Consider the following 5654-nt stretch of genomic DNA (forward strand, 5'->3'; position numbering starts at 1 on the left):
GTACTTTGCATTAATCTTTGAGGAACAGCAGAGCTCCACACCTTAATCTATGGAGTGTAGAAACTCTACCGTTGAAAATACATAAGTGAAAGGTCCAGGCATGGCCGAGATGGCCAGCCCCCTAAACGAGATCAATAGTCTCCTAAGATGAACAATGGATTAAAACTGAGACCAAAGATACCTAATACAATAGTAAGAGGTCCTATTTATAATAAACTAGCTACTAGGGTTTACATGAGTAAGTAATTGATGCATAAATCCACTTCCGGGGCCCACTTGGTGTGTGTTTGGGCTGAGCTTAAGTGTTGCACATGCAGAGGCCATTTGTGGAATTGAACGCCAGTTTCTGTGCCAGTTTAGGCGTTCAACTCTGGTTTTGGATCCTTTTCTGCCGCTGGACGCCAGATTTGGGTAGAAAACTGGCGTTGAACGCCAGTTTACGTCATCTATTTTTGGCCAAAGTATGGACTATTATATATTGCTGGAAATCCCTGGATGTCTACTTTCCAACACAATTGGAAGCGCGCCATTTCGAGTTCTGTAGCTCCAAAAAATCCACTTTGAGTGCAGGGAGGTCAGAATCCAACAGCATCAGCAGTCCTTTTTCAACCTCTGAATCTGATTTCTGCTCAAGTCCCTCAATTTCAGCCAGAAAATACCTGAAATCACAGAAAAACACACAAACTCATAGTAAAGTCCAGAAATGTGAATTTAACACAAAATCTATTAAAAACATCCCTAAAAGTAACTAGATCCTACTAAAAACATACTAAAAACAATGTCAAAAAGCGTATAAATTATCCGCTCATCACAACACCAAACTTAAATTGTTGCTTGTCCCCAAGCAACTGAAAATCAAAATAGGATAAAAAGAATAGAATATACTATAAATTCCAAACTATCAATGAAACAGAGCTTCAATCATATGAGCGGGACTTATAGCTTTTTGCCTCTTGAATAGTTTTGGCATCTCACTTTATCTATTGAGGTTCAGAATGATTGGCATCTATAGGAACTTCAGATTTCGAATAGTGTTATTGACTCTCTTAGTTCAGTATGATGATTCTTGAACACAGCTTCTTTATGAGTCTTGGCCGTGGCCCTAAGCACTTTGTTTTCCAGTATTACCACCGGATACATAAATGCCACAGACACATAATTGGGTGAACCCTTTCAGATTGTGACTCAGCTTTGCTAAAGTCCCCAATTAGAGGTGTCCAGGGTTCTTAAGCACACTCTTTTTTTTTTTTTGCTTTGGACCTTGACTTTAACCGCTCAGTCTCAAGTTTTCACTTGACACCTACACGCCACAAGCACATGGTTAGGGAAAGCTTGGTTTAGCCGCTTAGACCAGGATTTTATTCCTTTAGGCCCTCCTATCCACTGATGCTCAAAGCCTTGGGATCCTTTTTATTTCCCTTGCCTTTTGGTTTTAAGGGTTATTGGCTTTTTGCTCTTGCCTCTTGGTTTTAAGAGCTTTGGCTTTTTCTGCTTGCTTTTTCTTTTTCTTTCTATATTTTTTTTTTGCCTATTTTTTTTTTCTGCAAGCTTTGTTCTTTGCTGCTTTTTCTTGCTTCAAGAATCATTTTTATGATTTTTCAGATTATCAAATAACATGTCTCCTAGTCATCATTCTTTCAAGAGCCAACATATTTAACATTCTTAAACAACAACTTCAAAAGACATATGCACTGTTCAAGCATACATTCAGAAAACAAGAAGCATTGTCACCACATCAATATAATTAAACTAAGTTCAAGGATAAATTCGAAACTCATGTACTTCTTGTTCTTTTGAATTAAAACATTTTTCATTTAAGAGAGGTGATGGATTCATAGGACATTTATAACTTTAAGACATAGTTACTAACTACTAATGATCATGTAATGAAGACACAAACACAGATAAGCACATAACATAGAAAACGAAAAACAGAAGAAATAAGAACAAGGAATGAATCCACCTTAGTAATGGTGGCGTTTCCTTCTTGAGGAACTAATGATGTCCTTGAGCTCTTATATGTCTCTTCCTTGTCTTTGTTGCTCCTCCTTCATTGCTTTTAGATCTTCTCTGATTTCATGAAGGATGATGGAGTGCTCTTGATGTTCCACCCTTAGTTGCTTCCAATAATTGTGTGGAAGAAAATGTATCCCCTGAGGTATCTCAGGGATCTCTTGATTTGCAGTCAAATATTCTACCACTGAGCTATAGACCCTTGATGGAAGCTTTTGTCTTTCCTTTCCTCTTTCTAGAGGTTTCTCTGGCCTTAGGTGCCATCAATGGTTATGGAAAAAACAAAAAAGCTATGCTTTTACCACACCAAACTTAGAATGTTGCTCGCCCTCGAGCAAAAGAAGAAAGAATAGAAGAATAAGAAGAAGATATGGAGGAGATGGAGGGAGATGTGTATTCGGCCATATGGGTGGGATTGGGTGGGGAAGAGATGTTGAATTTTTGAAGGTAAGTGGGTGTATGGGTGTGAGTGGTAAATGGAAGACAGAAGGGATGAGTGTTTATTGGGAACAGAGGATGATTGAGAAGAGAGAAGAGAGTGAGTGAAGGTAGGTGGGGATCCTGTGGGGTCCACAGATCCTGAGGTGATCCTGTGAGGTCCACAGATCTTGAGGTGTCAAGGCATTTACATCCCTGCACCAATTTAGGCATGCAAAATGCCCTTGCACACAACTCTGGGCGTTCAGCGCCAGGTTGGTGCCCATTTTGGGCGTTCAACGCCCATTTGCTGCCATTTCTGGCGTTGAACGCCAGAACCATGCTTGTTCTGGGCGTTCAGCGCCAGGATGCTCCCATTCTGGGCGTTCAGCGCCAGAACTATGCTCTGTTCTGGCGTTTGAACGCCAGACAGATGCTCCTCCAGGGTGTGATTTTTCTTCTGCTGTTTTTGATTCCGTTTTTGAATTTTTTGTTTATTTTGTGACTCCACATGATCATGAACCTAAGAAAACATGAAAAACAATAAAAATAAGAATTAGATAAACATTGGGTTGCCTCCCAACAAGCGCTTCTTTAATGTCAATAGCTTGACAGTGGGCTCTCATGGAGCCTCACAAATGTGCAGAGCTTTGTTGAGACTCTCCAACACCAAACTTAGAGTTTGGATATGGGAGTTCAACACCAAACTTAGAGTTTGGTTGTGGCCTCCCAACACCAAACTTAGAGTTTGACTGTGGGGGCTCTGGTTGACTCTGCTTGGAGAGAAGCTTTTTCTGCTTCCTCCCCATGGTTGCAGAGGGAGATCCTTGAGTTTTAAACACAAGGGAGTTCTCATTCCATTGAAGGAATATTTCACCTCTGTCAACATCAATCACAGCTCTTGCTGTGGCCAGGAAAGGTCTTCCTAGGATGATGGATTCATCCTCTTCCTTTCCAGTATCCAGGACTATGAAATCAGCAGGGATGTAAAGGCCTTCAAGCTTTACTAACACGTCCTCTACTTGTCCATAAGCCTGTTTTCTAGAGCTGTTTGCCATCTCTAATGAGATTTTAGCAGCTTGCACCCCATAGATTCCCAGTTTCTCTATTACAGAGAGGGGCATGAGGTTTATTCCTGAACCAAGGTCACACAGAGCCTTAAAGATCATGGTGCCTATGGTACAGGGTATTATGAACTTTCCAGGATCCTGTCTCTTCTGAGGCAATGTCAGTTGATCCAGATCACTTAGTTCATTGATGAACAAGGGAGGTTCAACTTCCCAAGTATCAATGCCAAATAATTTGGCATTCAGCTTCATGATTGCACCAAGAAACTTGGCAGTTTGCTCTTCAGTAACATTCTCATTCTCTTCAAAAGAGGAATATTCATTAGAGCTCATGAAGGGCATAAGGAGATTCAATGGGATCTCTATGGTCTCTAGATAGGCCTCAGAGTCCTTTGGTTCCTCAGAGGGAAGCTCCTTATTAATCACTGGACGTCCCAGGAGGTCTTCCTCCTTGGGATTCACGTCCTCTCCTCTCCTCACAGGTTCGGCCATGGCGCTTATGTCAATGGCCTTGCACTCTCCCTTTGGATTCTCTTCTGTATTGCTTGGGAGAGTACTAGGAGGGATTTCAGTGATCCTTTTACTCAGCTGGCCCACTTGTGCTTCCAGATTTCTAATGGAAGACCTTGTTTCATTCATGAAACTTACAGTGGCCTTAGATAGATCAGAGACTAGATTTGCTAAATTAGAAGCATTTTGTTCAGAGTTCTCTGTCTGTTGCTGAGTTGATGATGGAAAAGGCTTGCTATTGCTAAACCTGTTTCTTCCACCATTATTAAAGCCTTGTTGGGGCTTTTGATCCTTCCATGAGAAATTTGGATGATTTCTCCATGATGAGTTATAGGTGTTTCCATAAGGTTCACCCATGTAATTTACCTCTGCTATTGCAGGGTTCTCAGGATCATAAGCTTCTTCTTCAGGAGAAGCCTCTTGAGTACTGTTGGATGCAGCTTGCATTCCATGCAGACTCTGAGAGATCATATTGACTTGCTGAGTCAATATTTTATTCTGAGCCAATATGGCATTCAGAGTATCAACCTCAAGAACTCCCTTCTTCATAGGCGTCCCATTACTCACAGGATTCCTTTCAGAAGTGTACATGAACTGGTTATTAGCAACCATGTCAATGAGTTCTTGAGCTTCTGCAGGCGTTTTCTTTAGGTGAATGGATCCACCTGCAGAAGTGTCCAGTGACATTTTTGATAGCTCAGATAAACCATCATAGAATATATCCAGGATGGTCCATTCTGAAAGCATGTCAGAAGGACACTTTTTGGTCAACTGTTTGTATCTTTCCCAAGCTTCATAGAGGGATTCACCTTCTTTCTGTCTGAAGGTTTGAACATCAGCTCTAAGCTTGCTCAGCTTTTGAGGAGGAAAGTACTTGGCTAAGAAAGCCGTGACCAGCTTATCCCAAGAGTTCAGGCTGTCTTTGGGTTGAGAATCCAACCATAATCTAGCTCTGTCTCTTACAGCAAAAGGGAAAAGCATGAGCCTGTAGACTTCAGAATTTACTCCATTAGTCTTAATAGTATCACATATCTGCAAGAACTCAGTTAAGAACTGAAAAGGATCTTCAGATGGAAGTCCATGAAACTTGCAGTTCTGCTGCATCAGAGAAACTAACTGAGGTTTTAGCTCAAAGTTGTTTGCTCCAATGGCAGGAATGGAGATGCTTCTTCCATGTAAATTGGAATTAGGTGCAGTAAAGTCACCAAGCATCTTCCTTATATTATTATTATTTTCGGCTGCCATCTCCTCTTCTTGTTCGAAAATTTCTGAAAGGTTATTTCTGGATTGTTGTAATTTAGCTTCTCTTAATTTTCTCTTCAGAGTCCTTTCAGGTTCTGGATCTGCTTCCACAAGAATGTTTTTATCCTTGCTCCTGCTCATATGACAAAGAAGAAGGCACAGAAAAATAATAATAATAATAATAGAGATCCTTTATACCACAGTATAGGGATCCCTGTGTGAGTAGAAGAAGAGGGGGAGACAAAGAATGTAATATAATGGAAGAAACACAACTGTGAGGAGGCTAGAGATGTGAGATGAGATGTTAGGATATGAATGAATAAATAGAATAAGATGGGAGAGAGGGAATTTTCGAAAATATTTTTGAAAAAGAGTTAGTGATTTTCGAAAATGGTTTTTGAAAAA

The 5654-nt window shown here is 40.6% G+C and overlaps 1 non-coding gene across 1 annotated transcript; it reads left to right on the top strand.

Moving 5' to 3' along the window:
* The first annotated feature begins 4748 nt into the window (after positions 1–4748).
* Positions 4749–4856, top strand: LOC112787448 (small nucleolar RNA R71). The gene has a single exon (XR_003194862.1). It is a non-coding gene; the product is annotated as a small nucleolar RNA R71 (small nucleolar RNA).
* The last annotated feature ends 798 nt before the right edge of the window (positions 4857–5654 follow it).

This window comes from Arachis hypogaea, chromosome 20 (assembly GCF_003086295.3).
Source record: "Arachis hypogaea cultivar Tifrunner chromosome 20, arahy.Tifrunner.gnm2.J5K5, whole genome shotgun sequence".
Taxonomy (NCBI): domain Eukaryota; kingdom Viridiplantae; phylum Streptophyta; class Magnoliopsida; order Fabales; family Fabaceae; genus Arachis; species Arachis hypogaea.